Source organism: Moschus berezovskii, chromosome 25 (assembly GCF_049115385.1).
Source record: "Moschus berezovskii isolate FMDL1 chromosome 25, NW_MosBer_1.0, whole genome shotgun sequence".
Classification (NCBI taxonomy): Eukaryota; Metazoa; Chordata; class Mammalia; order Artiodactyla; family Moschidae; genus Moschus; species Moschus berezovskii.
Genome location: NC_142484.1, coordinates 50,897,303 through 50,921,572, shown reverse-complemented (window position 1 = coordinate 50,921,572; position 24,270 = coordinate 50,897,303). Strand labels below are relative to the sequence as shown.

At 43.5% G+C, this 24,270-nt stretch overlaps 1 pseudogene; it reads right to left on the bottom strand.

Annotated features, from left to right (window-relative positions):
• The window catches only part of LOC148773947 (protocadherin Fat 3-like), a 181,347-nt pseudogene that overhangs the window by 142,506 nt on the left and 14,571 nt on the right, over positions 1–24,270 (bottom strand).

The window sequence follows — 24,270 nt, the reverse complement described above, 5'->3', positions numbered from 1 at the left end:
TGGGTAGATGCCGAGCCTCGCTTTACGAAGACTCATGGCATGAAGTGTCCATGGCGTGAGCTGAAGGGTAAGGCCTCTGTCTTTATTAGAACCAATTAAATCCTGAATTACTGAAAATTCTGCCTCTGTTTGCATTCAGAACAATATTTAAAACACTCCTGTTGCTGCTGCTACTGCTAAGTCACTTCAGTCGTGTCCGACTCTGTGTGACCCCATAGACGGCAGCCCACCAGGCTCCCCCGTCCCTGGGATTCTCCAGGCAAGAACACTGGAGTGGGTTGCCATTTCCTTCTCCAATGTGTGAAAGTGAAAAGTGAAAGTGAAGTCGCTCAGTTATATCCGACCCTTAGCGACCCCATGGACTGCAGCCTACCAGGCTCCTTCATCCATGGGATTTTCTAGGCAAGAGTACTGGAGTGGCTTGCCATTGCCTTCTCCACAGTTGTAATTTCAAGGATGATGCCTCTGGTATCCCCTCCAGGCTTGCAAGACCTGTTTCTGAATGCATTAAGAAGAAAAATCACATCAGCATGTGCTTGTTTTCCAGTTTATCTACTTATATCATATTCATTTCTTCAACTGTGCTATCTTTAGCTTATCAACATGACAAATGAGAGAGAATCAGAGATGTTAAGCAATTTGCCCAAGTCATAATGGGAAGGCCACACTCAAACCTAGGTCTCATGGAGCCAAATTCTGTAGTGTTCCATTATACCATTTCCATGTGTGCTTAAATTCTTGTTGCTTAGTTGCTTAGTCATATCTGACTCTTTTACAACTTCATGGACTGTAGCCCGCCAGGCTTCTCTCTCCATGGGATTTCGCAGGCAAGAATACTGGAATGGGTTGCCATTCCACCCACCAGGGGATCTTCCTGATCCAGGGATTGAACTCCTATTTCCTGCATTAAGAGGTAGATTCTACCGCTGAGCCATCAGGGAAGCCCACACTTAAATTATATACGCATTAATTATAAATGCACAAACATAATGTTCCATTATACAAAAATCCTAATTTACAAAACAGCTAACTGACATGACCATTCTCACTTCAGGAACATTAATCTTGAGATTATTCTGAACAGAAAGTGTCCTGTTGCCTTTAAAATTGGAATCCATTTTCACGAATTGATTTGCTGCATAAGTTGTCAGGCATGGATCTATTACATACAGTGAGGTTTTATCATTATTATTTTAACATAAAGTCTCACAGTAGAGTTGGCTTGCTGCCTTATTTCATCTATTTAATTGCACTTGTTCCAGCATTGTCCTAACCTAAATACACAAGGAAGCTTTGGGCCCCTGCCCTTTTCATCTGCTAAGGAGATGATGTTAAAGGAAACAAAAGATGTACCCAAAAGAGAGCATCCCTCGATCCAGGGGGTCATGGCGCAGCATTAGTTGCTGTCATTTTTGTTGTTCAGTCACTCAGTTGTCTCTGACTATTTTGTAACCCCATGGACTGTAGCCCACCAGGTTCCTCTGTCCATGGGATTTCCCAGGCAAGCGTACTAGAGTAGGTTGCCATTTCTTTCTGGGGATCTACCTGACCCAGGGATCGAACCGGAGACCCCAGCATTGGCAGACAGATTCTTTACAACTGAACTACCAGGGAAGCCCCAAAGCAGCATTAACAAAAGTGATCTGTTTCTACCTTCCACTCCCTTTTAAGCAGGTGCAAGTTGGAAGAAAAGGCTAAGGCAAAGTTCGAATCTTTAAGGTGAAAAGTGAAAGTGTTAGTCGTTCAGTAGCATCTGACTCTTTGCAACCCCATGGACTGTAGCCTGTCAGGCTCCTCTGTCCATAGGATTTCCCAGGCAAGAATACTGGAGTGGGTAGCCATTCTCTTGGCCAGGGGATCTTCCCAACCCAGGGATGGAACCCAGATCTCCTGCGTTGCAGGCAGATCCTTTACCGTCTGAGCCATTCTTTTCAAGGAAGGAGGCCAATCAGGAACTCCCAACATCACCTAGAGATAAAAGAGGAATGGGATACCTGTGGTTGTTAAGGGCAAGGCTAACCTAGGAATGCACATCATGGACCTCCCAGCCCCAGAGAGCACAGACCCGCCTGTAGGAAGACTTAGCGGTCAATCTCAATTAACTTATTTGTGGGGCTTAAGAAATGTGGGGATGATCTGAAAGAGACTTTTATTTATTTATTTATTTTTGAAAGAGACTTTTAATCTCAGGTTTGGCTGTGGAGCAAACAAACACAAGCTGATTTTCATATCTTTATAAATCAAAGCAGGACTCAAATAAGGAAAGCATATTAAAACCACAAAAGCACATATCATGAGTCCCTGAATCAAATCAGTGTAATTTTGAGATTATTATTTGGGCATGCATATCTCTGTTGCCTTTCATAAGTAACAATAAAAGCCCCCACACATAGGATTTTATAACTAGTATGTATATTATTCAATTTTAAGTTGAGCAAAAATTATAATAATAAAACCAACATGTGTTTGGCAAGTCACAGATCTCAAGATATGTCATAGTATCTTATTTTATTCTTAACAATCACCCATGAAGCATGTAAGATCTTATTCCCATTATGCCGGAGAAACTGAGTCTCATAGAGATGAGGCTCCTTTCTGTGGTAAGAAACTGGTTTAGAGCTGACTTTGAACAAGGGTCACCAAATTTAGGGTCAGTGCTCCTTCTACTGGACAGTTCAGTTCAGTTCAGTTCAGTCGCTCAGTCGTGTCCGACTCTCCGCGACCCCATGAATCACAGCACGCCAGGCCTCCCTGTCCATCACCAACTCCCGGAGTACACTCAAACTCATGTCCACAGAGTCAGTGATGCCATCCAGCCATCTCATTCTCTATCGTCCCCTTCTCCTCCCGCCCCCAACCTTTCCCAGCATCAGAGTCTTTTCCAGTGAGTCAACTCGTCGCATGAGGTGGCCAAAGTATTGGAGTTTCAGCTTCAGCATCAGTCCCTCCAATGAACATCCAGGATTGATCTCCTTTAGAATGGACTGGTTGGATCTCCTTGCAGTATAAGGGACTCTCAAGAGTCTTCTCCAACACCACAGTTCAAAAGCATCGATTCTTCGGCGATCAGCTTTCTTCACAGTCCAACTCTCACATCCATACATGACCACGGGAAAAACCATTGCCTTGACTAGACGGACCTTGGTTGGCAAAGTAATGTCTCTGCTTTTTAATATACTATCAAGGTTGGTCATAACTTTCCTTCCAAGGAGCAAGCGTCTTTTAATTTCATGGCTGCAATCAGCATCTGCAGTGATTTTGGAGCCCAAAAAAACAAAGTCTGACACTGTTTCCACTGTTTTTCCATCTATTTCCCATGAAGTGATGGGATCAGATGCCATGATCTTTGTTTTCTGAATGTTGAGCTTCAAGCCAACCTTTTCACTCTCCTCTTTCACTTTCATCAAGAGGCCTTTGAGTTCCTCTTCACTTTCTGCCATAAGGGTGGTATCATCTGCATATCTGAGGTTATTGATATTTCTCCCGGCAATCTTGATTCCAGCTTGTGCTTCTTCCAGCCCAGCGTTCCTCATGATGTACTCTGCATATAAGTTAAATAAGCAAGGTGACAATATACAACCTTGACGTACCCCTTTTCCTATTTGGAACCAGTCTGTTGTTCCATGTCCAGTTCTGACTGTTGCTTCCTGACCTGCATACAGGTTTCTCAAGAGGCAGGTCAGGTGGTCTGGGATTCCCATCTCTTTCAGAATGTTCCACAGTTTATTGTGATCCACACAGTCAAAGGCTTTGGCATAGTCAATGAAGCAGAAATAGATGTTTTTCTGAAACTCTCTTGCTTTCTCCATGATCCAGCGGATGTTGGCAATTTGATCTCTGGTGCCTGTGGCTTCCCCTAATGAATTAGCCTTTGCATATATAGCTATGTAGCGGAAAGTTCCTGAGATGGTACCTGTTTTTGAGTAGGAAGAAAGGGGTTTGTATGGTATCTCTTTAACTGTGTCCACAGAGGGCAGCCGCCTAACCTGTCTGTGCCTCAGTTTCTCCCTGGAAAATCAGTGTCACGATAAAACTTGATTTCACTACTCCCAGGATGTCAGGCAAATGAAACTTAGAATGATGCTAATTAACTGTGCAACTAACAAATGTTATATATTACTATAAATTTTTATCCATTGGTCTTTTAGGAGAGGCAGGCTCTCAGTTCAGTTCAGTTCAGTTCAGTCCCTCAGTAGTGTCTGACTCTTTGCGACCCAATGGACTTTTGCACGGCTGGCTTCTCTGTCCATCACCAACACAGTGGTTATAAGATCACAGGCTGCAGCAGGAGAGGGCAGGAAGAACTGAGAGAGAAGCACTGAAATACATGCAATACCACATGTAAAACGGATAGCAAATGGGAAGTCGCTGTATAACATAGGGAGCTCAACCCGGTGGTCTGCAATGACCTAGAGGGGCAGGATGGGATGGGAGGTAGGAGGGAGGCTCAAGAGGGAGGGAACATATATGTACCTGTGGCTGATTCATGTTGATATATGGCGGAAACCAAAACAACACTGTAAAGCAAATTTTGTTGTTTGTTGCTGTTCAGTCACTTAATCGTGTCCAACTCTTTGTGACCCCATGTATTGCAGTACGCCAGGCTTCCCTGTCCTTCACTATCTCCCGGAGTTTACTCAAACTCATGTCCATTGAGTCGGTGATGCCATCCAACCATCTCATCCTCTGTCGTCGCCTTCTCCTCCTGCCTTCAATCTTTCCCAGAATCAGAGTCTTTTCCAGTGAGTCACTTCTTTGCATCAGGTAGCCAAAGTATTTGAGTTTCAGCCTCAGCATCAGCTCTTTCAAGAATATTCAGGACTGATTTCCTCTAGGATGGACTGGTTGGATCTCCCTGCAGTCCAAGGGACTCTCAAGAATCTTCTCCAACACCACAGTTGAAAAGCATCATTGCTTTGCTGCTCAGCCTCCTTTATGGTCCAACTCTCACATCCATATATAACTACTGGAAAAAACATAGTTTTGACTAGACAGACCTTTGTCAGCAAAGTAATATCTGTTTCTTAATATTCTGTCTAGGTTGGTCATAGCTTTTCTTCAAGGAGCAAATATTTTTTAATCTCATGACTGCAGTCACCATCTGCAGTGATTCTGGAGCCCAAGAAAATAAAGTCTCTCACTCTTTCCATTGTTTCCCTATCTATTTGCCATAAAGTGATGGGACTGGATGCCATGATTTCAGTTTTCTGAATGTTGAGTTTTAAGGCAGTTTTTTCAGTCTCCTCTTTCACTTTCATCAAGAGGTTCTTCAGTTCATCTTTGCTTTCTGCTATAAGGGTGGTGTCATCTGCATATCTGAGGTTATTGATATTTCTCCTGGCAATCTTGATTCCAGTTTGTGCTTCATCCAGTCCAGCGTTTCTCATGATGTACTCTGGATATGAGTTAAATAAGCACGGTGGCAGTAGACAGCCTTGATGTACTCCTATCCTGATTTGGAACCAGTCTTTTTTCCATGTCCAGTTCTAACTGTTTCTTCTTGACCTGCATACAGACTTCTCAGGAGGCAGGTCAGGTAGTCTGGTATTCCCATCTCTTGAAGAATTTTCCAGTTTGTTGTGATCCACACAGTCAAAGGCTTTAGCATAGTCAATGAAGCAAAAGTAGATGTTCTTCTGGAAATCTCTTGCTTTTTCTAAGATCCAACATATGTTGGCAATTTGATCTCTGATTCCTCTGCCTTTTCTAAATCCAGCCTGAACATCTGGGAGTTCTTGTTTCATGTTCTGTTGAAGCCTGGCTTGCAGAATTTTGAGCATTACTTTGCTAGTGTGTGAGATAAGTTCAATTGTGCAGTAGTTTGAGCATTCTTTGGCATTGCCTTTCTTTGCAATTGGAATGAAAACTGACCTTTTTCAGTCCTGTGGCTACTGCTGAGATTTCCAAATTTGCTGGCATAGTGAGTGCAACACTTTCACAGCATCATCTTTTAGGATTTGACATAGCTCAGCTGGAATTTCACCACTCTACTACTTTTGTAATGATGCTACCTAAGGCCCACTTGACTTCACATTCCAGGATGTCTGGCTCTAGGTGAGTGATCACACCATCATGGTTATCTGGGTCATTAAGATCTTTCTTGTATAGTTCTTCTGTGTATTGTTGCCACCTCTTCTTAATATGTTCTGCTTCTGTTAGGTCCATACCATTTCTGTCCTTTATTGTGCCCCACAAGAGACTAAGCCAGACTTGCCTGTGAGTGTCCAGGAATCTCTGGCAAAGGCGTGGGTTGACAGTGACTTATGGTGGGGTCAGGGGCATTGAATACAACAGTTCTGGCATAAGTTCTTTTGAAGGAGGTCACTATTACTACCATTACTCCTCAGGCCAAACTACAGGTAGGGAACATAGCCCCACCTATCAACAGAAAATTGGATTAAAAATGTACTGAGCACGGCCCTGCCCATCAGAGCAAGCCTCAGATTCCCCTACAGCCAGTCCCTCCCATCAGAAAGCTTCCACAAGCCTTTTATCCTTATCCACCAGAGGGCAGACAGAATGAAAACCACAGTTATAGAAAACTAACCAAACAATACTTGAATCACAGCCTTTTCTAACTCAATGAAACTATGAGTCATGCCATGTAGGGCCACCCAAGATGCATAGGTCATTGTAGAGAGTTCTGACAAAATGTGGTCCACTGGAGAAGGGAATGGCAAACCACTTCAGTATTCTTGCCTTGAGAATGCCATGAACAGTATGAAAAGGCAAAAAGATGACACTGAAAAATGAACTCCCCAGGTCAGTAGGTGCCTGATACATTACTGGAGAAGAGTGGAGAAACAGCTCCAGAAAGAATAAAAAGGCTGAGCCAAAGAGAAAACAATGCCCAGTTGTGGATGTGACTGCTGATGGAAGTAAAGTCCAATGCTGTAAAGAGCAATATTGCATAGGAACCTGGAATGTTAGGTATATGAATGAAGGTAAATTGGAAGTGGTCAAACAGGAGATGGCAAGAGTGAACATCGACATTTTAGGAATCAGTGAACCAAAATGGACTGGAATGGGTGAATTTAATTCAGATGACCATTATATCTACTACTCTGGGCAAGAATCCCTTAGAAGAAATGGAGTAGCCCTCAGAGTCAACAAGAGTCCAAAATGCAGTACTTGGGTGCAATCTCAAAAACAACAGAATGATCTCTGTTCGTTTCCAAGGCAAACCATTCAATATTACAGTAATCCAAGTCTGTGCCACAACCAGTAATGCTGAAGAAAGAAAGTGAAAGTGAAGTTGCTCAGTCGTGTCTGACCCTTTGTGACCCCATGGACTGTAGCCCACCAGGCTCCCCCATCCATGGAATTTTCTAGGAAAGGGTACTGGTGTGGGTTGCCATTTCCTTCTCCAGGGGATCTTCCCAACCCAGGGATCAAACCCAGGTCTCCCACATTGTGGGCAGACACTTTACCATCCGAGCCACCAGGGAATGCTGAAGAAGCTGAAGTTAAATGGTTCTATGAAGACCTATGAGACCTTCTAGAACTAACACCAAAAAGAGATGTCTGTTTCATCATAGGGGACTGGAATGCAAAAGTAGGAAGTCAAGAGACACCTGGAGTAACAGGCAAGTTTGGCCTTGGAGCACAGAATGAAGCAGGGCAAAGGCTAACAGACTTTTGCCAAGAGAATGCACTGTCATAGCGAACACCCTCTTTCAGCAACACAAGAGAAGACTACACATGGTCATCACCAGATCGTTAATACTGAAATTAGATAGATTATATTCTTTGCAGCTGAGATGGAGACGCTCTATACAGCCAGCAAAAACAAGACCAGGAGCTGCCTATAGCTCAGATCATGAGCTCCTTATTGCAAAATTCAGACTTAAATTGAAGAAAGTAGGGAAAACCACTAGACCAGTAAGGTATGACCTGAATCAAATCCCTTACAACTGTACAGTGGAAGTAACAAATAGATTCAAGGAATGAGATCTGAGAGAGAGAGTGCCTGACGAACTATGGATGGAGGTTTGTAACACTGTACAGGAGGCGGTGATCAAAACCATCCCCAGGAAAAAGAAATCCAAAAAGTAAAATGCTTGTCTGAGGAGATCTTAAAAATAGCTGAGAAAAGAAGAGACGTGAAGGCCAAAAGAGAAAAGGAAAGATATATCCATTTGAATGTAGAGTTCCAAAGAATAGCAAGGAGAGATAAGAAAGCCTTCCTCAGTGATCAGTGCAAAGAAATAGAGGAAAACAATAGAATGGGAAAGAGTAGAGATCTCTTCAAGAAAACTGAAGATACCAAGGTAGGCTCTAGATTTGTTAAACCACTTCCCTGGTGGCTCAGAGGTTAGAGCGTCTGCCTGGAATGCAGGAGACCGGGTTCGATCCCTGGGTCGGGAAGATCCCCTGGAGAAGGAAATGGCAACCCACTCCAGTACTCTTGCTTGGAGAATCCCATGGAGGGAGGAGCCTGGTGGGCTACAGTCCATGGGGTGGCAAAGAGTCGGACACGACTGAGCGACTTCACTTTCACTACAAAGATAATGGCAACCCACTCCAGTGTCCTTGACTGGAGAATCCCATGGACAGAGGAGCCTGGCAGGCTACAGTCCATGGGGTCGCAAAGAGCTGGACACCACTGTGTGACTACCACTTCACTTCATTTCCCTATGAAGACACAGCAGTTCATATTGTTTGGTAGATGCACAGAAAAAACTGTTACGAACTGTTCCTTTCTCTTCCTTGCTAATGTGTGTCTCCGTGACCCGTAAGCTCAGTGGGTGCAAAGCAGGGCTCTGAGGTGGTTGGCATATTTTGCTCTCTTCCTAGCATATATGACTGGCTATGAGACAGTCTAATGGCCAAAGGTAGTGCCATGTTTACCAGGCTGCTGCTACTGCTGCTAAGTCACTTCAGTCGTGTCCAACTCTGTGTGACCCCATAGACGGCAGCCCACCAGGCTCCCCCGTCCCTGGGATTCTCCAGGCAAGGACACTGGAGTGGGTTGCCATTTCCTTCTCCAGGCAGTCATCTTTAAAAGGCATTTCCGTCATCTTTAAAAGTGTCCCCCCTCATAACAGCAGAGCTAGTTGAGTATCTCTTCCTGCCTTAGAATAATTACAAAGACGTCACCTTCCTTTTGAGAGGCATCACAGTATAGTGGTTGAGAACACAGAACAGGTTCTGGAATCCAACTACCTATATCTGAACCCTCATACACTGAAGTTACTTAAAGCGATTTTGCTTCAGTTTCCTTATCTGTAAAATGGGGATGATAATAGGGGGTTATTTTCCTATTTCCAACATGAATCATCACAGTTTTATCAGTTTAAAACAATACTCATTTATTATTCCTAGTTCTGCAGGCCAGACGTTGGGGTATGGTACAGCTTAGAGTCTCACAAGCCCCAAATCAAGGGGTCCTCAGAGATGTGTCCCCTTCTGGGAGGTCTGAGGATGAATCAGTTCACAGGTCACTTGGGTTGTTGGCTGCACTCAGTTTCTTGAGGTTCAAGGACTGCGGTCCCTGCCTCCTTGCTGGCTTTCAGCAGGATCGGAAAGGCTGCCTCCCTTCCTGGCCTACTGCATCTTCCATATTCAGACGGAGGCTTCCCTGGTGGCTCAGATGGTAAACTGTCCGCCTGAAATGCGGGAAACCTGGGTTCAATCCCCGGGTCGGGAAGATCCCCCGGAGAAGTCAATGGCAACCCACTCCAGTACTCTTGCCTGGAAAATTCCATGGATGGAGGAGCCTGGTGGGCTACAGTCCATGGGATCACAAAGAGCTGGACACGACTGAGCAACTGGTTATCCAGACTAGCGATGATATTTCAAATCCTTTCCCCTTCGGAAATCTCTGGTTTCTAATTTTGCTGCATCGCTTCCAGCTTCAGCTGGACAGAACCGTCTGCTCAAGGGCTCACGCGATTAGACTGGGTCCATCGGAGTCATCTAGGCGAGTCTCACAAGCGAAGATCTGTAACCTTAAATACATCTGCAGTGCCCCCTTTGCCATGGAATGACATATTTACAAATTCTAAAGGCTGGGAGGGCACAGGCACCTTGGGTGTGGGATGGCAGTACATTCTGCCCACTGCAAATAGCACCTGCCTCATGGAGGGATTGTGAGAGTTAAATGAGTTTGTTTTTGATTATAGTATAAACACAGGTTTTATCTATTTCATATGTTTCAGTTCATTGTAGTCATAATTCTTTTTGTGCTGAAACATTTCCATCTTGAACTAGTGGAATGCTGTTTGAATTGTCTCTTGTTACCGTCAAACAACATTCCACTAGCCTTTTCTGGCAGGATGAGATGCCAAGGCTTCTGTCCCAGACCTGGAATCAGCTAGTTCCACAAGGAATTCTAGCTTCCTCCCATGGGAAATGTGTAGAGACCACAGTCTGGGTGCTAAGAACTGAATCTCTCTTCACACGGATCTGCAGTGCTCGTGTATATACGGACAGTAACCTCATCCTCCCAGCAGCTCATCACTTCTGCTCCTTGTACGCGTCCGGTTCCACCCGATGCTCCTCCTTCCCCTCTTACAACAGCCAGTTTTCCTGTGATGCCTCAGCTTCCCACCAGCCAGGAGGCCCCCTTCTCCTAATCCTCTCATCATCCTCTGCCGGGTCAGACACCTCTGCTCACCTCTGACCTGGCATGACATCAAAGTGGGGAACACTTCCATAACGCTGAAGAATACCGCAACCCCCCACTTTTTTTTTTTTTTTTACAGAATGTTTCTATTTTTAAAAAATTTCTTCAGGGGAGCTAACTTCCTATTTGCTACTGAGAAAGTCAGTTCCTAGGCAGGTTGATAAGAAGTCCGGGGTCCCTGAGGAGGAGAGAGGGTTCTGGGGTTCTCCAGGAGGAGACAGGGATCTGGAATTCTCAAGGAGAAGGAAAGGACAAACGTCTTTTTTTTCCTCTACATTTCGTAGTCACATAAAAGTCTTTTTTCTTTAAGCCCAGAACTGATGATTACACAACAAACAACTCAGTTTAAATTCTGTACTATAACAACAATGCATCCTGCTTGAGGACAGTTTCTCCTTCCTGAAAACCTGGCTAATCCTGTTCTCTCAAAATGTAAATTATGAGCGTGGGTCTAGTAAGCTCTTTACAACCTGGAGACACTCTTTTGATTTACTGTAATAACGAATTAAAAAGTATATAACTCCCTTGCATAGACTAGTGAGGGGGCACTCTCAGTCCCCCTTCTGGTGTCTATGTCAGAAGCTTTCTCTGTGCCTTTTTATACTTTAATAAAACTCTGCTACACAAAAGCTCTTGAGTGATCAAGCCTGGTCCCTGGTCCCAAAGCTGCATCTTCTTCAAAGATCATGAATCCGACACTGTTTACCATAGGCTATCACTATTCAGGGCTTTGGTAAGCAAACTGATTCTCTTTCTTAACCCAGAATGACAGTGCTTTGAAATAGTATGTCAAGAGCCAGCCCCATCACCAGAGCAGGAAGGTATTACAAAACCAATAACTCCCTCAGGTATGTGTACTTCCCTGGTGGCTCAGTGGTGAAGAATCTGTCTGTCAATGCAGGAGACACAGGAGATGCAGTTTTGATCCCTGGGTCAGGAGGATCCCCTGGAGGAGGCAATGGCAAACCACTCCAGTATTTCTTGCCTAAAAAATCCATGAACAGAGGAGCCCAGTGTGGTATAGTCCATGGGGTTGCACACACAATGTATGTTTCCTAGGAAGTCTGGGTGGTTGCATGTTGAAATTTTTAACTAGAGTTTCCCAGTAATGGAAGTGTTGAGTTAATTTACCTTAACCATTTTTAGGGCAACTACCCATTAAAAAACCCTATTAATACTGAGGAGCTACTCTCTGAAAATATGTACAAGCATACCAAAATTTATCAACTCTTTCATGAGTTTCAAAGACCTGTTGGATAGTTTCCAACAAACTATCTTGGAGAGTTTAGTTTTGTTTACACTAGATTATTTTTTAATGTAGACCATTTAAAAAGTCTTTATCGAATTTGTTATTATATTGACTCCTTTTTGTTTCTTTGCTTTTGTTTTTTGGCTGCAAAGCATGTAGGAGTTTAGCCCCCTGACTGGAGATCTAACCTGCACCCATTGCATTAGAAGGCAAAGTCTTAACCACTGGACCCTCAGGGACGTCCTGACAACTAGGTTCTGGTTTGCATTGGCTTGTTGGAGGCAGCTGGATGTGGAAGCTGGGAGGGGTGTGGACAGATGGGAACACAGCTGGAACTAGGGTGGAGGTTTTAAATTTCTCCATTCATCATTATTCATGCTCTGGTCTATAGCAATGAAGGCTATTTCTGGTGCCAGTCATGAATTATTTGCTACCATTCCACGATATTTTATGTGTAGAAATTGGAAGTCAGCTCTTAAAACTTGGTATAATTTTGGAATACAGACAGCACTAAAAAGTGGTAGCTGGTTTTAGGCAAAGAGAAGACTGTCAAAGAGCCATCAAAGGTAGCCATCTTACAAGGGAAGGGAATGGCACCCCACCCTAGTATTCTTGCCTGGAGAATCCCATGGACAGAGGAGCCTGGCGAGCTACGGTCCATGGAGTCACAGAGTCGGACACGACTGAGCTTCTGAGCACACATGCTCTATTATGTACAGCACAGTAATATCAGCACTTCTTAACACATAAAATCAACGCTTCTTTTATACAGAGGACCTTGTCCATCTTGGCAGGAGGTTTTTGTAAAGACGATGCTTTGTTCTTTTGTTTAGTACATCTGAGTCTTTATAACTTGAAGTCCACAGCACCTTTTTACATTCTGTACTTGTGCTGGAGAATCTCAGAGAGAAAAAGATGTTTATTCGTCACCAGATATTATAGCTCTGAGGCACAAGAATCCTGGGAGAACTGGACAAAACCGCAGATGAAGGATGGGCTTTCATGTAGACACAGAGGCCCCTGAGGCTCTGATTCATGTGACGTTTGTGAAGTGAAACTCAACAGGTTGTTTATGGCTGATTTGAAGCCCTTGTCATACCACATTTTATGGTTCCAAAGGAACAAAGTAGAGAAAAGTTCCCTAAAGAAAACTGAACAGGTGTTTTGGGGCTACAGGACATTTTAGTTACAGGGTGAAGAATCTCCGTTTGATGGTAAATCATTAAGTTGCCTTGGGTCGTGGGTTGGAGTATGCTTTAGCGGTTGCTAAAAGAAATCTAGGATGCTTTTCTTTTCCCCAAATATCCTTCTTATAAAAACGTCTTTGATATCGAGGGCTGTGACTAAGCCAGAAATTGCCCCTGTCGGCTCTACCAGGAGCCATGGCTCAGGTGGGCAGAGGCCTGAACATCAGAGGCTGGAGAGGTCTTCATCCCAAATACAGCCAGAGAGGCAGAGGACTGGTTTTCTGATGGTAAGAATGATGGCAATCAAATCTGTACCTTGAATACTATTCTCACTTCTTAAGAAGCCCACAGCTTCCCCGGAGGTCCAGTGGTTAAGACTCTGAGCTCCCAATGCAGGGGGCCTAGGTTCAATCCCCAGTCTGGGAACAAGATCTCACATGCCACAGGTAAGAGTTCATATGCCTCAAACACAACAACAACAAAAACATAACAAGAGTTTGTATGCCACGATTAAGACCTGGTGAGGCAAAATAAATAATTTTTTTTTTAAAAGAAGAAGCTCACAACCCTAGAGACACAGAGTAACTTGAAAACTTTTGATAAGAAAATCTCTCGATACACTGTAGTAACCTACTGAGCTTGGCTTTGAAAAGAGGAAGCACCAAGTTTGCCCCAATGCTCTAATTTCTGAACTGCCCTAGTGAAAAGTGAAAGTGAAAGTCACTCAGTCATCTCTGACTCTTTGCAACGCCATGGACTGTAGCCCACTAGGCTCCTCTGTCCATGGAATTCTCTAGGCCAGGATACTCGAGTGGGTAGCCATTCCCTTCTCCAGGGGATCTTCCTGACCCAGGGATCAAACCTGGGTCTCCCTCATTGCAGGTGGATCCTTTACCGTCTGAACCACCAGGAAACTGCCCTAGACACAAGTCTAACTAACTGTACACCAGTCTGAAGTAAGATCAACAAAAGCAGGATGTGAGCAATGTGCCCATTCAAAGGCTTGTAACACATTCTCTCAATTAATTTTTTTAAAAATAGGTGCATATCTGGATTTAAAACTCTGAATCACTCTGACTTCAGGCAGGTAGTAAGCTCCCTACATATGGCATGAACTCAAGAAATATTCATGGAATAGATGCTACTGAATGATTTATCATTTGGTCCTACTGAAATTCTGAAATAAAAGTTTCTAGCTAACTTTTGTTTTAGGTTAACATGAATCAGTTGTGTTCTCTGGACATCCAGCATACACGCCACTCAGACCCTATTGAAAATGTAACATCTACTATTCATTAATTTGTTATGAAATATTTACATGTATCTATAACATTCTGGGCACAATGAATCACCATTTAATTCAACTGTTACAAAACTCTAGAGAGAAGTACGTAATGAATCGGGTTCCACGCTTTATTTGTATTTTATTTAAATATATCCTATGTTTTTAAATGGTGCTAGGGAAGGATTGGGGGTGGGAGGAGATGGGGACGACAGAGAATGAGATGGCTGGATGGCATCACCGACTCTATGGACGTGAGTTTGAGTGAACTCCGGGAGTTAGTGATGGACAGGGAGGCCTGGCGTGCTGTGATTCATGGGGTCGCAGAGAGTCGGACGTGACTGAGCGACTGAACTGGACTGAACTGAACTGAAGGAGTTGAAGTTGGATATGCTAAGACAGGTTGCTGCTGCTGCTGCTAAGTCACTTCAGGCATGTTCAACTCTGTGTGACCCCATAGATGGCAGCCCACCAGGCTCCCCTGTCCCTGGGATTCTCCAAGCAAGAACACTGTTAGCCACGTCTAATTTAAAAACTCTAAATTCTCATTTAAAGTGAATTAGCACTAAAGACTTAGCACTACTACACGTGGGTTGTTAATTAGTCTTTAGAATGTGTGATTCCTGCAGGATCTCAAGGTCCCTTTCAGTTCTCACTATCTTTTGAAGATACTCTGAAGCAGTCTGGGTTTAGATGGGGTGACCACATAGTTTATTATTCCAACCGGGGCCACTTTGAGGGTGCTGTTGCTGATTACACCAGTACAACAGGTGTAAAGGGGATTCTCTAGGACAAACAGGGTCTTGGGTTTACCTTAGGAAAGAACACTGGTGGAAGGATCAGGAGCTGATACACACTGGCTGCCTTATCAGTGCCTGTCATGTCCCCTTTCTGGGTTTCAGTTTATCGGAATGAAAAGGAAAAGTGTCATACTAAAACTGACCAACAGAAGATGAGATGGTTAGACAGCGTCACTGAATCATTAGACGTGAATTTAAGCAAACTTGGGGAGAGAGTGGACAGGGGAGCCTAGAGTGCTGCGGTCCATGGGGTCGCAAAGAGTTGGACACAACTGAACAACAACAAAATCAACCCTGCTGCTTCGTTCAAACTTCCCTACTTTACAATTACAAATAGACTCAAAGGAAAGAATCTCATCATGTTTTTGAAACAGCTTCAAATTCAGAGATAGCTGGCTAGACAAGCACATGAAACATTTTTTAAAAACTCGCCCCTTTTAAAATCCACAATGTTACCAAAGCTTACATCATATTTTAAATAATATTTATTTAAGATATATCATATTTTAAATAAATCAGCTTAAGAAATCAATAAGCTGACTTCAGGGCTGGCAAACATTTCATCACACCACCTGAAGCATCGTGTTGAGAAGGATTCTGAGGCTACACCTGGGCTCATGAGGAAAAAAAAAAAACAAACCTCAGTCAGTTAGTGATGGTTTCTGGGGTCATGGGGACATCTGCTGCTGCTGCTGCTAAGTTGCTTCAGTCGTGTCCGACTCTGCGCGACCCCATAGATGGCAGCCCACCAGGCTCCCCCGTCCCTGGGATTCTCCAGGCAAGAACACTGGAATGGGTTGCCATTTCCTTCTCCAATGCATGAAAGTGAAAAGTGAAAGTGAAGTTGCTCAGTCGTGTCCGACTCTTTGTGACCCCATGGACTGCAGCCCACCAGGCTCCTCCATCCATGGGATTCTCCAGGCAAGAGTACTGGAGTGGGGTGCCATTGCCTTCTCTGCATGGGGACATGAAAGAGAGGCAAAGAGGGTAGGAGGGGTTACGGGCTACGTGTGTGTGCTTGTTCTCTGCCAGGGCTGGCCGAGGGTCTCTGGTACTAAAATATAAAACGCAACGAAAACCAAACCCAGGTTTAGGGTAAATCTGCTTCATACTGGCATCTAACACAGTGTGAGTCTCACCCAGGCAGTCTTGTCCTTTTCCCTGCTCTCAGTGGCCTTCCATAAGCACTCAGGTGGCAGAGCATAAGTGACGGTCAGCAACCTTGGCGCGTGTCGCGATCACACAGGACTGCTGGGAATGGGCCAGGCTTCGCTGGGTTTAACAGCCCTGCCTCGGCAGCCAGAGCTTCCGCCGGGCAGGGAGGACAAAGGCCCGCCGGCAGCGGGGCTGGAACGGGGAGGGAGGGCAAGGCCCCCTGCCCTCAGTCCTCATTTTTATAAAAGCCGTGTGACCTTGGACATGTTACTTTTCCTAGTTTGTGAAATGAATTTGGATTCAGGGATTTTCTAACTTTAACTTTCTGTGACTAAAACATGAAGAGGTGAAGAATATCATGGTGTGTTAACTCCATGCTAGATGTCCTTCTCTTTGCAAATTCAAGGAAAGCTCCTTTTGTGGTCAAACAGATAAATCTTGCAGTAAATGATCAGGAAACAAACACACATAACTCTTTCATGCATCTGTGTGTCACTTGCTCAGTCATGTCCAACTCTGTGCAGACCCACTGACTAGCCCGCCAGGCTCCTCTGTCTGTGGGATTCTCCAGGCAGGAATACTGGAGTGGGTTGCCATTCCTTTCTCCAGGGGATCTTCCCGACTCAGGGATCAAACCTGGGTAAGCAGGCAGATTCTTCACAGACTGAGCTACCAGGGAAGCCCATTTATGTATAAACAGTCATAATTTTTTGAAAGAGGAAGCTCAGTTATATAACACAGTAAGCCCCCTACACGTGAATTTTCAAGTTGCAAACTTTTGAAGATGCAAATGTCCCCCTGTATGCCAATTGTTGTACTGCACTACTGTACCTTTCAAGGTATTGTACTGTAAAGTTAAAAGTCTTATTTTTTATGTTTGTTTTTTACATATTATTTGTGTGAAAAGTATTACAAACAGTATAGTACTATACGGGGATTTCTTGATGTCTCAGATGGTAAAGAATCTGCCTTCAATGAGAGAGATCCAGGTTCAATCCCTGGATCAGGAAGTACCCCTGGAGAAGGAATTGGCAATGAACTCCAGTGTTTTTGCCCGGAGAATTCCACAGACAGAGGAGCCTGGCGGGCTACAGTTCATGGGGTTGCCAAGAGTTAGGCATGACTGAGTGACTAACACACACTGTATAGCAGACCGTGTTAGTTGGGTCCCTGGGTTAACTTTGTTAAACTTACAAACAAACTGGACTTGTGAACATGCTCTCGGGACGGAACTCATTTGTATGCAGGGGGATTTAACTGTACTGTTGATAGAATCCTTTATCTAGGTTGTTCTTGCAACTTGTTTTTTTTTTTTTGACACATGGACATAATTTACTACTTCAACATATATTTTAGTTGCTTGCATCTCTGACTTTAGCAGATTTCTCAGCATTCTCACTGTTTAATAGGTTGACATCTTACCTGAGTGACAGCAACATTCGTCCCGTCGGTGACTTCCACACTCATATTGTAGATGGACCTCTGCTCTGCATCCAAAGGTTTTGCAATGACAATGGTCCCAACACCCTTCTCTGCATCAAAAGAGCTGTCAAAATTGCCCCCTGACGAGTTCACAGAAACAACATGAAATTAGCATATCTGAGAAGTCATTACACGTGCTGAGCGTGTCGCTTTAACGGGCGCTCATTCACAGAAACGGTTTTCTGGACAGGCAATCCTGTGGCTCAATCTGTACTTCTTAAATGAACCCTTTATTTTCTCACTTAACTCACATTTCAAAACACAGCCTCTACAATGCATAACAAATGCCACCAAAAAAATGTATTGCCAAAAATCCCCTCAGCACTAATGTTAGAGCAGTAAAACATAAATTGACCCCCTAAAATATTTAGAAAGCTAAAGCCCCATTCAACCCCTTGTGGCTTCTGGGCTAGGAATTTGTAGACCTTTTACTTTTTCAAAGTAGATTAAATTCTAAGTAAACAAACAGTCCAATCATTATTAACAAAAATGAGTAGGCACTTTGAAATCTGTACCAGGATTGATGGTAAACATGTGGTTGTTAGAGTTCAGATTCCCTCAATCTGATGTCAGAAATGAAGTTATAAATACTAGAAAATAAGGAAAAGCAACAAAATTGGATTTCATATTAAAAATTCTCTATCTGTAAGTTGGGATATTCATAGAACAAAAATTTTCTTTTGCCATCTTGACAGTGTGAGTTATCTTTCTCTGCCCAAAGTAGAAAGTTTACAGGAGATTTACAAAATGAAATCTGCAAAGAATGAGAGGGAAACATCAGCTATGGAACAACTGATAAAATATTTCATATGAAAGTTTAGGAAACTTTACTTTCTGCCACTGGACCAGGTATAATCCATAATCTATGGCTAATGTGCTTAAGACAATATAGACTTTGTTGAAATTACTGTAGATGTTTTCATCTCTGTGAATCAAAGTGTGGTTCATGATCTTTTTCAAAATGAAAGTTCTTTTTCAAGGGGGAGAGAAGATATTGGTAGAAATGCTGGAACAATGTTAAGTATCATTCACGAGGTCTATTTACTCTAGCTTGAAATTTCACTATGTCAATTAATTTTGTTCCTGGGCAGTAATTTTATTTAACTATAGCACATAGGGCAATATGTTTACTGAATTTCATATTTTAGAAAGGTAATCTTGGCTTCTGTTTTCTGCATTGCATTTTGCTGATCAATGAACAATGTTATGTACAATTTCTATGATATTACAATTAGAAAGGGCAGATGAGTTAAAGGAAAGAAGAATTTTATGTGAACTAGTAGAATTTGATGTATAATGACATAAAATAAATAATGTGGTGTACTTACAAAAAAACTGGTCATATATATTTCAAATACTTATTGCTTGCAGCTGCCATATACACTTAAGATTATTTAATTGCTAGAGAGAACATAATTGCCCTTGACATTTAATTAAAGCTATGAAGATACGGGGTACCAGAGAATTGCTTAGAGATGATATATTTTTCGAAAATTTCATTTAAAAAGAGACTCATCTTCCAATTAATATCTTTAATTGATTTACTGAGAAATAGTAAATGTTAACTCTAGAAAAAAAATGTCTTTTGAAGAACAGGATAAAGAGAAAGGGGAGGAGATCTAGGCTGGAAGAGAAGCAACCCTTAGGTCACCATGCCTCTTTCAAAGGAAATGTTTCATGTCGATAACCACATGAAATGAAATGTATGGCTGATTCAAGTGTCCTGAATAACCATCCTAATGAGCAAAGAAAAATCATTTGCTATCAAGTGGTACATTCTGAAAAAAAACTTTGTCATGGAAACTTTCAAAAGAAAGATGAAAAATCACCTCAGACTGTGTAGAAGGAAAGATGAGAAGGCAACTTCTCAAGCTATTTCTGGTGGGCATTAAGTCATATTTTAAACCACATTAAAAAATCATCTTTAGAATGCCTCCTTACCAAGATTTTTACTTTTGTAAATCTTAGGACCATGATTTTGGGGGGGGTGCGGGTTAAGAGTGGGCCAATAATTTTAGAAGGTGAAAATTTGTAAGTCAATGCAAATTGGAAGCTCTGCAAATGATAAAGCTTTGGTTTGCTCCAAAGACAAATAAAAATGAAATTTAGAGGATATGCAAGCAACGACTTTCAGTTTCAGTTACTATTTCAGTTGGACAATTATATACCCTTTCCCTCACTGCCTAAGGCTCACGTTTTCCTCGGGGCCCTCCCTATGCAGAAATACATCATCATTATGCTTAGTGGCATAAAATTTACATATTTTACATATGGCATATAGATTAGGTGCATCATTAGTCTTTTTTTGTATCAAAAACCATTTTTGACTACTTTTATGGTAGTTTAAAAGCCTTATTTTATATTGGAGTGTAACTGATTAACAATGCTATGTTAGTTTCAGGTGTACAGCAAAGTGATTCAGTTATACATACACATTTGTCTATTCTTTTTCAGATTCGTTTCCCATTTTGGTTATTATCAAACACTGAGCAGCGCACAGGGAGTGCTGCTCAATGTGGGAGTGATTTTTTACAGTTCTTTCTCTTCTTGCGTGTGCGTGCATGTGTGTGCGTATCTCCCTCATCCACCTTTGTTGTTTCAAAGACTCTAGACCTTGAAAGGAGCAGGGGAGATAGACAAGGAGAAAGCAGATCACGGTGAGCTGGAGAAACCCTGTGAGTATCTCTCCATGCATCAATAAGGCTAGCAGCCTCTGATGCTCACTTCTAGGATTTTTGCTCCTAGTGAAACCAAGATTTCATGTAAAACCAGGTTCCCCAAATTGTCCCTGAGTTTTACAATGAATTTCTGACAAGGGATACAGAATCTAGACCAGCAGTTTACCATCAACCCTCCCGCAATTTCATAACCTACCACTTAAGCCTCCCATTTCATGAATGACTCTGTCTCTCTCCCCCAGGCCTCATTTCTCAGGCTCCCTTCTAGCCTGAAAGGTGATTTCATTTCATCGGATCCCACATCCAATTCATCTGGCATGAGCCTATTAGATGGAATGAGTCTGCTTTCACTAGCAGTGCCCGTTTAAAGAAGATGTGCTTCCTCAGAGCCAGTAACAACATGCAAAGCCAGAGTGTGCTGGGGCGGCAGCGCTGGGCTCAGCACAGGGTGGGGAGGGGGAGACACCGCCAGCTGGGCTGATCAGCAACGTGGGGATTAAGAGAAGTCACAGCCTGAGCGTTGCTGCAGGGGCGTGCGGCAGAGACGGTCATAAGCGAGGTTGTGAACAGCCCACATAACAGAGAATTCATGTCAGGGGATGTTTCTCTTTGACCATTTTCGGTCAAGACAGGTGCAAAGGAGTAAACAGACAGCCATGAGAGGTGTGTTGGATCTCTGCTGCTGCTGCTGCTAAGTCGCTTCAGTCGTGTCCGACTCTGTGCGACCCCATAGACGGCAGCCCACCAGGCTCCCCCGTCCCTGGGATTCTCCAGGCAAGAACACTGGAGTAGGTTGCCATTTCCTTCTCCAATGCATGAAAGTGGAAAGTGAAAGTGAAGTTGCTCAGTCGTGTCCGACTCTTAGCGACCCCATGGACTCCAGCCCACCAGGCTCCTCGGTCCATGGGATTTTCCAGGCAAGAGTACTGGAGTGGGGTGCCATTGCCTACTCCGTTGGATCTCTACTGGATTCTAAAGTTAACATCAAAAGTTGGAGGGTCCCCAAAAAGCTTTGAAAAATGGGATGGGAATGAAAATACTTGGAGCCAGCAGCTACTGCTGGAATGTGCGGGCAACAGGGTGTTGGGCCATGAACCAGTTAAGTTTTCCTTTAAAGAAATCACCGTCTCTCCATTACGAGACCCAGGGGTGACTATCTCAGAGCTTTTCTTTTAGAAAAGCTTCCAGACCCCTCCCCTAGCTCTGATTCCAATCCACCCTACTCACAATGGTAAAACTATCAACCAAAATTTCAAAATCAATCAAGGGAGACGAGCTATGGGAGAAGCTTCCCAAACACTGAGCCACAGAATCTCAGTGAATTACGGGAATTGTTTGCAAGCTGTTCATTCAAGTTCAGCGTGCACACCGAACTTGAGGGAAAATACTACACACTATTTCTGTGGTTTGATCATGAATAACTGTCTGCCTTGGAAGGAAGAAAGCACAGTACAGGGCTAAAATGGATATTTACATGGGAGGCAGGAGAAGCAGGCTGGAGGTTAGAAACAGTGGTAGGAAGGAAAATCCCTTCTAGAATCTGGTTTAAAATTCATTTTCTTACAATAATATCTGAAGCAGTTGTAGGCTTTTTATTATTTTCCTAAAGTTTCTTCAGGTGTTTTCCTATAGACCACATGGTTGCTATGGAGATGAGAGGCTTGTTGGGGATCCAGTGAGAAGAAATGATGTCGTTGATGACTCTGAGCAAGTGTCACCCTGATGGAGGGAGAGCTGTATTAGAAATGGGACAGCCCTCTTGGGAGGGGTAAGGGGGAGTTCTGTGATTAAGAAATGTGGCCATTGAGTTAGAGAAGACCCAGAGAGGTTAATGCTAGTCAGGGTGACATCAAACAGTTTAACTTGCCTACTTGATGGAACCCCGGGGCTTCCCTGGTGGCTCAGTAGTTAAGAATCCACCTGCCAATGCAGAAGACACAGGATCAATCCCTGGGTCAGGAAGATTCCCTGGAGGAGGAAATGGCAACCCACTCCAGAATTCTTGCCTGTGAACTCCCATGGGCAGAGGAGGCTGGCAGGCTATAGTCCATGGGGTTACGAAGAGCTGGGACATGACTGAGCACACACACACTTGATGGAACCCTAACAGGGAATGGCCCCATCAAGGGTGAGGTTCTAGAAGGACAGGTCTAAGCTTGCAAGACAGAAGCAGTCAAGAAACCAAATTCCTCAAGAAGCAATGACAGACTAAGGGCCCAGGGTGTCTTCATGCTCCTGCAACACAGAAATGTGTTTCAGCTGAGCTGGACCCACATGCCACCTTATGCCATCAGGGGATTATTTTCAAAGAACAACTTTTCTCTTCTCTATGCATTGCTGCTGCTGCTGCTGCTAAGTCGCTACAGTCGTGTCCGACTCTGTGCGACCCCATAGACGGAAGCCCACCAGGCTCCCCTGTCCCTGGGATTCTCCAGGCAAGAACACTGGAGTGAGTTGCCATTTCCTTCTCTATGCATTAGGTGGGGCAAACAAACAGAGATAGGTTAAGTGGTTACTGCCTACCAGAAAAACAGTTTTCCTAGTCTAAGTCAGGGGAAAAGCTAGAAAAGTGGGTGGTAGTATCTCCCATCAGACTGGAAGTAAAGAGGAATCGTTTGGAGTGTGTAGTAATGGCGGTCTTTACAATACAAATATTTGTCAGCAGGATAAAGAGACAGGGACTGTGAACCAGATTGCGTGCACATCAGAGAGTATGTAAATCGAGACGCTGCCGAGTTGAAATCATAGTCTCCCGAGAAGTGTGAAGATACGTGAGAAGCCACAGAGGATTGTGGGTTAGCTTTGTTCCTTTCGTCTTCTCTCCCTTTTAGCGCAGGGAAGGAACATGCTGTGCAATGGGCTGTTTAAACACAGAACAGCTGAACTCTATAACGTTTCCTTTTAATTACAGCTTTCTTAACTTGGTTACAAGTGGGCTTCTGTTTCTGGAAGCTGAAGAGAGTCTAGCTCTGTGACACTGTAAGCCTTTGGAGGCACAAGAAAGTATCTGGCAGGTCCTTGATGCAGGGGTCCCGGCTTGGGAACAAAATCTTGCTCTCTACACAGCTTTTGTGAATTCATATGATAGTAGGAGGAAAAGAAATGCAGTTAAACAAGAATCAAGATTGGGAATTGGGAAGACTGGGAATATGGAAATAAGGAGACAATACTCTCAGGGGAAAAGGCATGCTGGAACACTATTTCTGCTTAATTAATGTAAATTCATTAGTTAGAGCATCTGGAAGCTGTGTTAGGCTGGGAGGAGGTATGGTCTGTAACCGTGAGTGTGTGTATAGGTGTCCATCCCGCTATAGCACCCTGCTAAGTTTCTTAGGCATTGAGAAGCCCTTTCCCTTATCTCCCCTCGATCTTAGCTTGGCCAAGAAAGATACTTGGGTAAGGAAGAAGGAAAGAGACAGAGGAGAGTGCTGGGGGCCAAGGACAAATAAGAAAGAAATCTTGAAAGAATGAAACATCTGAATATGATAAAGGAAACAATAGGTTTTTAGAGAAGAGGAAAAGATGTTGTCAGCAGGTTGGAAAAATATGGCTCTCTGAGATCAGAAAAAAATTTCAAAGTGGGGATTTGGTGGAAGGGGGACCATATCTATTCTGAACGCAGCCAGCACCTGGGGAAAAGTTTGTACTTTCTCCATGACTTAAAGAGTTGACATTTCAAGAGGCTGGCTGGATGCAGGGATGGAAATAAAATCAAGTTCTGTTTGGGCATCTGGCCCAGTGAATTTAATTTGCAGGAGAAGCTTGACTGGATGTTACCAGATACACAGTGAGATCTGTGACGGAAGCATC